At 38.0% G+C, this 11,877-nt stretch overlaps 1 pseudogene; it reads right to left on the bottom strand.

Annotated features, from left to right (window-relative positions):
• Window positions 1–397: 397 nt before the first annotated feature.
• LOC108513736 (transportin-3 pseudogene) overlaps window positions 398–11,877 on the bottom strand; it is a 127,393-nt pseudogene continuing 115,913 nt past the window's right edge.

The following is an 11,877-nucleotide window of genomic DNA, read 5'->3' as shown; positions in this document are numbered from 1 at the left end:
CATGGGGTTTCACCATGTTGGCCAGGCTGGTCTCGAACTCCTGACCTCAAGTGATCCATCTGCCTTGGCCTCCCAAAGTGCTTTGATTACAGGCATGAGCCTCTGTGCCAGGCCCTTTTAAAAAAGTTTCTTAAAATTATTTTTCCTTTTAGAAACAACTTTACCAGGAAACCAGCTCCCCTCCTGCCACACTGGGCAGGCTGCAGTCATCTTTTTTTAAACTGCTCTGATTTTCCCTCACACCCCCAAACAGGATCTCCTCAGGATGGCCTCAGAAAGCTGGAGTCTCTCTGTGCCTGGTCGTACACCCTGCTGGTGGTGAAGACCTCTCTGTCACATTGGAGGTTTCTGATTGTGGGACACAGTCTGGTTTTTTGTTTTCTTCCTATCTTCTAATTTAAAAGACAGGAACAGTGCAGGAGTGTGAGCTGTTGAAACAACCTGGTGAAGTCTTGCAAGGTCCAGCAAATTGCTTACATTCCTCAGCACTAGTGACTTGCTCACGGAAGTCTGTAAGTTGTTTGTGTGTCATGGTGCTGGGCTCCCATGGTTGTCTCCTTTGGCAATCCTTTCAAGGAATTATCTAACCATTGACAAAAATATTGGACTTTCAACCTGCATGACCTCCTAGAGCACTTTGGCTACATCTGGTAGGGTACGTTGGGGTGGAGACAAAAGCAGCATGTGTGGAGCAACTGGCTGACAAGTTACTGTCTAAGCTGGTTCATCACCTGCCCAATCAGATCTTTCTGTAAATCAAAGTCTTCGCCATGATCATTGGTTACCCCTGTATGGATGGTGGGAAACTCATGACAGTACAGTTGGCATCTCAGTGGTCCAGGGTAGTAGAGGCAATGGCCCACTGTGAGATAAGGGTGATTACTTGGCTCTTCAGCAAGGTAACAGGGCAATACTAAATAAACCTGGTGGCTATCTAGGCTGAATATGTCATCTACAGTGTCAGGGTGATTCTGGAGACCATTCTGCTGTTCTAGGAGCTGAAAGGAGGGGATGCATATTGCCTGGACATGTCGGGTAGTCCCTGTGTTTTGGCTACTTTGGGCCCCTACATTTCCACATGAATTTTATGATTAGACTGTCAATTGATGAAAAATGTAACACATGATGTCGAACATCTTTTTATGGGTTCATATGCCACGTGTATATCTTTCATAAGTTGTCCGCTTCAGAAATTTGCCCATTTTAAAATTGCCTTGTTTCCATATTGGAATTTAAAGTTTTTTAAAAATATGTTTTAGATACAACTATTTTATCAGATACATGTTTTGCATTTAGGTCCTCTCAGTCTGTAGCCTCTGTTTCCTTTTTACTTAACTTTTCAGGGCCTTAGTTTTCTCATCGGAAAAAGAAAAAGGTATAATAATATGATCCACAGGATTATATTGAAGTTTATATCAATTAACATTCAATTCTTTAAAACCACTTCAGGTATTTTAAACAGTAAGATATTTAATACAGGTTAATTATGTGCTTATGAAATTGTTGGAAGAGCTAAAAAGCAAGCACCAGGCTGGACCGTGAGGCTATCCTCTGAAAACAAAACTATTCAATTGGCTTCCCAAGAGAGTTGCTGCCTCTGCCACATATGAGAATGTGGGAGTCAAGAGGCTGCCACTGGAACCATGTGTTAATAGCTCACTAAAATTTAGGATTTGGGAGCTTGTCATAACCTCTGTTACCACCACTCCCACTGCTACATCTATAACTGCCTGAGGATTGGGAAACTGAGCCCAGGTGCTATTTCTCCAATTCCTTATCAATATCTATAAAGCTGTGGGCATTGACTTCTTCATAGCCTTGCTTGTCATCAGAAAATATGCTGAAAGCCACAGGTATGTGATCTCCATTTACTTCTGCTTTCCAGATTTCAGGGGAGTGCTTTTAATTGGTGAAATCTACTTTGTAAGCCTAATGTGTTTTGTTAGTTGCAAAGAAATTCTGGGAATATACTTTTAAACTTTCCAGTGTCTGTAATAAAATGAGAAACAATAGAAGAAGGTGGGAAGAAGTGCTGAGTGCCAATATATACATACCATATCTAACTTAACAATTAAATGAGGTAGCTTATCCTCATTTAATTGAAAATTGAAAATCAATCAATTTTCATGATTACTAATTTTAGTGCATTTTGTGACCCATGAATTAGGTTATGAATTTTCCTACTACCATAAATTAAAAATCTAAAATTATTGATGTCAGATGCCAGGACTACACCTTTAAATGTTCCACAATTCCTTCAAGAAGGTGTATAATGTCTCTTTCATAATGTCCCCAATAGAGTAAGATTTGGGTTGGTGCTGTTGTAGAATAGCTATTTCCTCCTCATGTCATTTTTTGCTAACTTGTTCACCTTTGGAATTGTCTAAATTTGGTTCCTATTACTCCATTTTCTTGATTTTGAATTCTGAAATCCTTTTTACTCAGTTCTTTTTTTTTTTTTTTTTAAATCCTGACCTTAATTCTAGACCGTTACTTTGCTTCTTTCCTCTTTCTTACAGGCCAGAATCTAACTTTTTCCACTGCTTTTCTGGTATTGATTTGTGATCTGATCCTGGTTTGGGTATTCCTATTGCATATCTGTGACCCACCTTTACCACCACAGTATGGCAGTGCCTTAATCCTTTTGTGTTTCTTTATGTAGACAAGTTTCTATTTCTAGATGCAACATATTGGAAATTTTGAGGCCAATTTTTCTTTTCTTTTCTTTTGAATTGTGTCTTGCTCTGTCACCCAGGCTGGAGTGCAGTGGCATGGTCTCAGCTCACTGTAGCCTCCACCTGCCAGGTTCAAGTGATTCTCGGGTCTCAGCCTCTTGAGTAGATGGGATTCACAGGCACGCCACCATGCCCAGCTAATTTTTGTATTTTTAGTAGGTATGTGATTTCATCATGCTGGCCAAGCTGGTCTCGAACTCCTGGCCTCAAGTGATCCACCTGCCTCGGCCTCCCAAAGGGTTGGGATTATAGGCATGAGCCACTGTGCCTGGATGAAGCCTATTTTAAGGTATCAAATAGTTTATATTTTGTCTACAAGTCAAAATCTTTTATCTTCCTAGGCAATTCTAAATCGATATATATTTTATAAGATATTTAATTGATAACCCTTTGACTTACATATTTGAACCATTAGTATGCTTGGAAATGGCCATTTAGGAGTCTATACATCTCCAGCATGTTATTTTTCTTAGAAGAAGTTTGCTCTAAGTGAATTAATTTATCTTTCCATCTTTCCATGTTCAAAGCTTGGTTTCAAACTTGACACTTTGAATATAGAAAAGGTTGCTAGATTTTTGGGAATTTTTGCACCTCATCATATCTAATTTAAGAAAAGCATTAGGGTTTTTTTGTTTTTTTTAGCTACCCATACTTACAAGTTTCCAACAAATGATGGTTGTGGGAAAGCAACAGTCAGTAAGCAATTTGAATAATGGCATTTTAAAAATATTTTGTCCTCTTTTCCTGATCTTTAGAATGTTTTGCTTCTGTATTTTGGATTATATTTACTTTGTTTTATTTAATTTATTTTAAGATAGGAACTTTTTACTGAAACAGGAACTCCCAAGGATTTCTGAATTTGGAAACTGAGAAATAGCATAACAGTGTTAGCCACTTCTACAGGTGATGTTCATTTTAGCTGTTGAAGGAAGGAAAGGAAGGAAGGAAAGAGGGAGGGAGGGAGGGAGGAAGGAGGGAGGAAGGGAGGGAGGAAGGAGGAAGGAAGGAAGTAAGAAAAGGGAAGGGAGAAGGAAGAGAGGAAGGAAGGAAGGAGAGGAAGGAAGAAAGGAGGGAGGAAGGAAGGAGGAAGGAAGGAAAGAAAGAGGGAGGAAGGAAAGGAAGGAAGAAAGAAGGAATGGAAGGAAGGAGGAAGAAAGAAGGGAGGAAGGAAGAGGGGAAGGGGAGGAAGGAAAGAAGAGGGAAGAAGGAAGAGAGGAGGGAGGAAGAAGGAAGGGGAGGGAGGAAGGAAGAGAGGAAGGAAGGAAGGGAGGGAGGAAAGAAGGGAGGGAGGAAGGAAGAGAGGAAAGAAGGGAAGGAGGGAGGAAGGAAGGAAGGAACTTCAGAATCCCATATAAGATATGATGAACCTTGATTATTTTTGGTTATATCTGATGTAAGTAATAAACTTATATTCTTTTAGAAATGGCAGATACTTTTGATAAACCTAGGGATCCTCCAATTGTGTTCAAGCATTGCAGTACAACTTTTAGTGGGGAAAAGATACTGAGTACTTTCTTCTCCATTGCTTTTCCAGTGTTGCATTGGGCTTTGAAGAGGGAAAGCATTTTGTATGCTGTTTTCAGCAAGAAAAGCTTTTGGAGACCTATAAGGGAGAGCATAGTGTGCTTCCCTATAAATTTGTCACCCTATTTTTAAGATTGAACAGAAAGAGTAAAAGATAGGAACAATTAAGCAATAGATTATTTATCCAAGTATAAGACTATTCCTGTTTATCTCTTTTATCTTGTGGTGTTGAATACGTCTTTTACTTCTAAGGCCTCTAAGTTTCTTAAATCTAAGACATAGGGATAATATTAAGTCTTTAACTGTGTTATATATGTATGCGAAGTACATTTTGGCACTTTCATTCGTTAATTTTTGAAACATATGGAGGACCTATTGTGTATCTTTAGCATCAACAGGAACTAGGAATACACAGTTGGAGCCAGAGGAGACAGAGAAACTAACCAAAATCGTTCTGTGTGATAGGTGCACTGATAAAGGTGTACCCCAGGAGCTTTGGAGGATGGAGAGAGAAGGTTTTCTAGAGCAGGTAACTACTGTTTCAGAGGACAAGAGGACCTAACCAAGAGGAACAACTGGGGAGAGGAGGGGGAAGGGAAAGGCAATGTCTCTTCAGGTAAAGGGAAGAGTATGGCAGATACTGCTAGAGGAAGTTCCACTTCCTTTTCCTTCTGGTACATGAGAGGAAACTACATTTCCTGCCAGTTTGCAGTTATATGGGGCCATGTGACTGTTCAGACCGATGGAATGTGAGCAGAGTGATTTATACCATCTCCATGCTGAATCCACATGAAGACCTCCCGGATGATTTTCCATGCATTCTTTTTTACCTTCTTTCTCTTCCTTCTTTGGGATGCAGGCAGTTGATTTAACTAAAAATGCTGAGCCCTCAGATTAGTGGCTCTTAGCTTTAGCTCCTGGGTAATTCTTTTTTTTTTTTTTTTTTTTTTTTTTTGAGCGGAGTCTCTCTCGCTCTGTCGCCCACAATGGAGAGCAGTGGCGCAATCTTGGCTCACTGCAAGCTCCGCCTCCTGGATTCACGCCATTCTCCTGCCTCAGCCTCCCAAGTAGCTGGGACTACAGGTGCCCGCCACCTCGCCCGGATAGTTTTTTGTATTTTAGTAGAGACGGGGTTTCACCATGTTAGCCAGGATGGTCTCGATCTCCTGACCTCCTGATCCGCCCGTCTCGGCCTCCCAAAGTGCTGGGATTACAGGCTTGAGCCTCCGCGCCCGGCCGCTCCTGGATAATTCTAATATGCAGCCAGTGTTGAAGACCATGCCCTGGAGCAGCCTTCCTCAAAGGGTTCATAGAGAAATAAGCTCTATGGAAAATGATTTAATGACTATTTTCTCAATTCATGCAAGGCTAGTACTTAGCTAGCATCATTACAGATGTGTAGGAGATGGCTAATTCCTCACATGCAGTACATTTCTGTGGAAATTACAGGTTAAGTCTTTCGTGGAATTCTGACTGAGGACTGTCCTAGAGGATACTGGAGATACTGAATGGAAGGGGCTTGGATTCTTTTGATGACTGAGTAGAGGAGAGAGAACCACTGCTTACTTGAATTGGATAGTGACTTGAGTGAGAAATAAGCCTTAATGCATTAAGTGACAAAATGTTGAGGTTATTTGTTATGTCAGTTAGCCTATCATTACCAATACAAATGGCATGTGCAAATATATTATGGCTGAAGAAGGCACAGGGAATCAAAGAGATCGTATAATTTTTTCCAGATAGAATAATGATTATGTATTTATTTAAGGTTGGGATGAGTTTAGGGAGAAGAAGGCATGGCTAATGTTGAGGCTGAACAACTATTCAGTGGCCACATTATTAAGAGCCTTGTATGACTTTTTTGGCAATTTCTCTTACTCTGAAAGTAATGAAATTCCATTTATTTCAAGACTTCTCGCTGGATAGGTAGCTTGACAAGTTCTACACTTTTGAATATTGCTTCAACTAAATCTTCTACAGTCAAAGTGAAGCCAATACTCTGATGGGAACTGAAGCCTGAAAAGGATGACAGCATTCCAGGGTTTGCTCTGTAATGATGAAAGCAGGATAAATGAAACTGGGAGAAGGCACCCCTCACCTTGCTGGAAATCAAATGATGTTTGCTACTCATTCCAACTGACTGCTAGCCTTGGTGATATTTAAAGAAGGCAGCCAGGATGCCACTGCTTAAACAAACATGTTTTTTATATTTTATTCTCTATGCCATTACACAATTAACGCATGAGCTAACTGAACCAAGCAGAACAGCAAAACAACACAATTGGAAATGGTAAGCCTAGGGCAATAACCACTACTCATGCTTTATGTGGATACCTCAGTGCAAAAATCTGAACTGAAATACTGAGTAAGCACCATTCTTTGGATGTTCATTCAGTTAGGGGTATTAGTACAAAGACAGCAATCAGGAAGGACTGCTAAGCTTCACCTTCACCTCAGGGTGCAGTGGTATTTGAATGGAATCTTATGTGCTCCATTCTGGTTGGCTTTTGTTTTTAGTGGGTTTTTGATGTCTGAAAAGTAGGGGATCACTACACAAATCTGCAGGCATGCACACACAACATGGTTTCTCAAGCTTATATTGTTCTCTTGGGTAGAAAGAGAAAAAGGAAACCACTTTGGGAAATGCTAGAGTATTTTCTTGTAGGAAGTTCAAAAATTATCCATTCAAAAACCTGACAAATTAGGAACCAAGCCTTCCTGGGTGTTTGTCTGAGTCATATTTTCCAATCTATTATGAAAAACCTGAATAGGGCAGTCATTTTGAAGATGGCTTTGACCTTTATCAAGAAGAAGGAGCCAATTACATTCAGCACTATCTAGTCTACAATCAGTCATTGTGCTGTCTGGGCCTGCTTTTTTTAAGAAAGCTTATTTTTCTTCTTTCTTGTTGCTCATGGGCCTTGTCGTTTATGATTCCTCTACTGCAGGAAGTCTCGTTTGTGAAGAGTCATAGACTGTACCAGGTTTCCTTTTTCTGTAATAGGATAGATGAGAAGAAGACTTCACAGCTGCCACATAAGGTTATGCTGTGCTCATAGTGCCTTGTGAAGGATCTGTCTCTAAAGAATCTGTGTGCCATGGAGTAGTCCCTGAATCGCTCCATGCCTCTGTTTTCACCTGAAAAGCAAGCATACCACCTGCCTCCCAGAAATGTTTATAAAATCGATGAGCTCACATACTTGTTTATCACCTCTCTCTCCCTCCTAAAGGGAGGTGCCCCCTTAAGCAGTCATTCTGAAGTGATTAGTAATTTAAAAAAAGACCTTTTTTTTTCTTTTTGGACATAGTCTCACTCTGTTGCCCAGGCTGAAGTGCAGTGGCATGATCTTGGCTCACTGCAACCTCCACCTCCCAGGCTCAAGCAATTCTCCTGTCTCGGCCTCCAGAGTAGCAGGGATTACAGGCATGCACTACCATGCTAGGCTAATTTTTGTATTTTTAGTAGACATGGGGTTTCACCATGTTGGCCAGGCTGGTCTCAAACTCCTGACCTCAGGTGATCTCAGGCCCGCCTTGGCCTCCCCAGGTGCTGGGATTATAGGTGTGAGCCACCACACCTGGCCTAAAAAGGCATTTTAAACTAGTTGCTAGGAAAATTTTTCCATAGGAATATTGATTTTGCATGTAGAATAATCTCTACCGTACAAATAAAATTTATTTTGGGGTTCTGTAGAACAGGCAGAAGTGTTCAAAGATTAAACCTTATCTCCAGTCAGAAGCTCTTCTAAAGAAAAATAAGCAACAATGAAGTGATTACAAATACAGATTTTGCAGACAAATAGTCTGGGTTCAAAACTCAGTTCTGCCATTTAATAGCCATGTGAGCTTGGACAAGTTTTTTTTTTTCTTTTTTTCCAACCTTTCTGTATCTTGTTTTTCTCATCTGTTAATTGGAGATAATAATGGAAACTTCATTTTAAGGTTGTCTGAAAGATTCATTTAAATGATAGTACTTGTAAAATGATTGTATGTGTTTCTGGTACAAATTACGTGCTATGTGTTGTTTAATAAAATACCATTCTGGTTATCTCACCTCTTCTGTTTGGAATATATGTATTTATAAAAAGTGGAATGAAACCTGTATCTCTCTTACTTTTCAAGTCTTTACTGAAATAGATCCTGCGTTAAAGGGGTTATAGGAATTTTCTTCTCCCCACTAAATTTTTCAAGCTCTCAGCTTATCTGCCAATATGGAAAGTCCCAGAGGCATTTCTTAAACTTCCTGGATAGGATAAAAATCTGCATGTCTATCTTATCTATCTGTATAGGTGTTCCATGTTGGAAAAAAGAATGCCATTGGAAGCAAGGCCTTTGCTTATGTTTAGAACCCCAATCCTTGCTTTCTTGTGGAATATTCTAGGTTTTTAAAACCTAATCATGATAATCAGTTTGCTAGTTTATTAATATACTTTCTTTTTACATGTTTGCTGGCCTCTCAATAACTCTAAATTTTCAAGCATTTTATCTACATCTATAAAATTTATCATATTTAAGATCGAATGCCTCTGTTCATGAATTAAAAAGAATTTATGTCATTCATTGTTCTTATAAGAAAAAAATTGCTTGAGCAAGAACTACTGGTCTCTGGATGGGCACTCTTAGCATATTTGATCAACAGTGTTTCCAGAGATCATATAGACTGGGGACAGAAATGCAAGGGTGGAACTGGGAGAGAAAAATGAAGGAAAATTAATATGATTATGATAACTCCTAGTTTTGTAAACATGTAAATCTTAAACAGTATACCACTGCCTTACTAGTCATATAGTTAGTCTTAGAGCAAATAAATCTTGTTACTTTTTCTGATCTACTCAATCTCCTTCCCTTCAGGCTGGATTATACTTCATCATACCAGACATGTGAATGTCTATTCAGGTTTTTGTTGCGGCCATTCTTAACTTATGTTTAATTGTCAATGACACAACCGTTTTGAGAGTTATGGTGATCTTCTTTGCCTGGGACTCTTGTAAATGAAATCACAGCATAGTATGCAGCAAGTTGCAAATGAGCTTTTGTTTGTTGGTAGGTTTTTTGAAGGAATTTTTGTTTATTCTATTATTGGCCTAAAATGTGATGCTGGAAAAGATGATCCTTTTAAGAAACATGATTCTATGAAACTTAAAGAAAAAGAATTATTTAGAATTATGCAATTGTAAATTATGATGCGATTATTATATATATTTTTTATAGCCAAAGACACACTAATAGAGGAAGAGATCCATAAGGTCTGTTTTATCTTTTCAACCCAAATGAGAAGGATTGAATTCTCAAGCATGAAATTGCCATCTGTGCTTCCCCTTCCCACCCCTCACATTAATACTTTTTTTTTTTCTTTTAGCAGACCAGGTGAAGTCAGAACTTTGTTTTAGAAAAAATGATGTCATTGTATAATTGAATGTATGCATTCATGAAGCTACTAGGAGTAACAACTTGTCACTTTAAAAATATGCCCAAGATAAGTTTTTCTTCTCCCTTGGATTCTAACCTCATGCTAATAATAACTGCTACTGGTTTTGTAAGCATTTGGTCTGTGCACCATGCTAAGTGGTTTAGGTTCATCACTTCTTTTTTAGGCCTTTTAAGAAACTCTTTAGGTAGATGTAATAGTATAAATATCCCCCTTCATAGTTAAAGGCACTGGAAACTAAAGAGGTTAAATAATACCCAATGCCACGAGGCTAGTGCTAGTGTTGGGTGTCTATCTCACCTGATTAAACTATTCTTTAGCCTAAGAACATATGCTGACTCTTCTCACATTCATTCCTTTGTTTATGATGTTCTCTCTGCTCAGACTGTTCCTCCACCTCTGCCCATTGAAAATCTGCAGAACCTTCAAAACCCAATGGAAAGTTCTCTCTTCTCTGTAAACTAAGTTTCATAGAATCATGTTTCTCTGCACATTCCAGTGCTCCCTCCTATAAAATTTGTACACATTTACATATTAAATGTATTAATATCTTCATGGTATTAACAAATCTTGCAGCATGATTATTAGTGTACATGTCTACTGTCTCCACTAGGATGCAAAGTACCTGAAGAGAAAGCCAGACTGTTCTTTGCTGCAAATTTATCAAGGACAAATCTCATGTTTTAGCCATTTGAATAATTACTTATATTTACTTATATCTCATCTTGTTTCAGAAATAATTCAAAGAGAATCCAAGAATATAGAAAATATAATCATATAGCATAAGAAAGAAACAAGGACAGAGACATAAAGTGGAACCAGAAAAGGAACTTAGCAGTGCTTACCATTTTATCTACATATAAATTTATTTTTTAAAAATAGGCTTTCCAAAAGCTCACTTATTTTCTTTGTATTCTTTATGCCAATTGCAGGATCTGAAACATAGTAGGGTCAATAAATACTCATTTAATTGAATACTTGCATGTCAGATGTGGGAGGACAGTGGAGAAAAGATTGGTATTTGAAGTCTGATTACTTAAAAAAAAAAGGTTTGTTTTGAGATATAACTGATACACATTAAGCTGCATATATTTAAGTTATACAGTTTGATAAATTTTCAAACTTATAGACACTTGTAAAAACATCACCATATGCAAAATAATGAAGATTATATAATCAAAAGTTACCTTGTGTTCTTTTGTGTTATTTTGTGTTCTCCTCCTATCTAAGCAGCCAGTCATTTACTCTTTCTCACTCTGTATTAGTTTGCTTTTTTAGAAAGTTATGTAAATGGAATCATCCATATGGAGTGTGTACCAACATTGTTCATTCCATTTTATTGCTAAATAGTATTCTATTATATGGATGTGCCTTATCTTGTTTATCAATTTGTTCATGGACATTTTGTCATTTAAGGTTTTGACTGTTACAAAGATGCTAGGAACCTTTATATACAAGTATTTATGTGGACTTATGCTTTCATTTTTCTTGGATAAATACCTAGGAGACGAATGGCTGGATTATGTGATGGGTATGTGTTTAATTTTAAAGATATTGCTAATCTGTTTTCCAAAGTTTGTGGCATTTTCTATTTTCATCAGTAGTGTATGAAAGTTCCAGATTTTTCACTACTTTTCCCTGCCTGGCATGGTCAATTAAAAAAAAATCAGTCACTCTAACAGATGTGTAATAGTACCTCATTGTGGTACATTTCTACAATGACTAATGAGATTGAATGTGCTCTTTTTATGTGCTTATTTGCCATCATTTATCTTCTTTGGGGAAATGTCTGTTTAGGTCTTTTGTCTGTAATTTCATACTTCTGTTGGATTTTTTTTTTCTTATTACTGAGTTTTGAGAGTTCTTTATATGTTCTGGGTATAAGTCTTTTAACAGATATATGACTTGCAAATACTTTATCACAACCTGTGGTTTTCCTTTTCATTCCATTAACTATCTTCTGAAGGCACTGTGACAGAAAATTTTAATTTCAATGAAGTTCAGTTTATCAATTTTCTCTGTCATGGATTGTACTTAGGTATCGCAGCCAGTAAGTTTGTGCTGATACCTATTTTTCCTGGAAGTTTTGTAATTTTAGGTTTTGCATTTAGGTCTATGATCTATTTTGGGGTAAATTTTGTATATAATGTTGAGGTATGGATTGATGTTGGCTTTTTTTTGCATATGGAT

The sequence above is a fragment of the Rhinopithecus bieti genome, unplaced genomic scaffold, assembly GCF_001698545.2.
Source record: "Rhinopithecus bieti isolate Rb0 unplaced genomic scaffold, ASM169854v2 scaffold_31531, whole genome shotgun sequence".
NCBI lineage: Eukaryota > Metazoa > Chordata > Mammalia > Primates > Cercopithecidae > Rhinopithecus > Rhinopithecus bieti.
The sequence above is the reverse complement of the archived record's forward strand: the minus strand, read 5'-3'. Positions and strand labels throughout refer to the sequence as shown.